This window comes from Trachymyrmex cornetzi, unplaced genomic scaffold (genome assembly GCF_001594075.2).
Source record: "Trachymyrmex cornetzi isolate Tcor2-1 unplaced genomic scaffold, Tcor1.1 scaffold1378, whole genome shotgun sequence".
Taxonomy (NCBI): domain Eukaryota; kingdom Metazoa; phylum Arthropoda; class Insecta; order Hymenoptera; family Formicidae; genus Trachymyrmex; species Trachymyrmex cornetzi.
The window spans coordinates 960-1300 of NW_017295958.1; positions in this window are offsets into that span (position 1 = coordinate 960).

A 341-nucleotide genomic window follows, 5' to 3' on the forward strand; every position below is an offset into this window, starting at 1 on the left:
TCGGTATATTATCGATATTTTTAGTTTCGTGCTACTCCGTGTAAATGGGCGCGCAGCACCGTCTTACATCGATTTTCCAATAAAATCTCCTAAATCTGGATTATCGACCTTAATTGAGTTCCGCCGTTGCTTTAGCATCCCCTTAACACTTTGAAAAGAGATAGCCCCCGTCCCCACGGGTGCATGTGTGTGTGAGCTCGTTACGTCACGACGCGAGGAGCGACGTGACGAAGATCCTGCGAGCTCGAGAGCGGAAGGACGACTGAGGGAGTTCGCGCGTTTTTTCGCGCCAACGCCCGTTCGCCCTCCCTCCCCCTCGACCCCCTCGCGTATTCAGAACC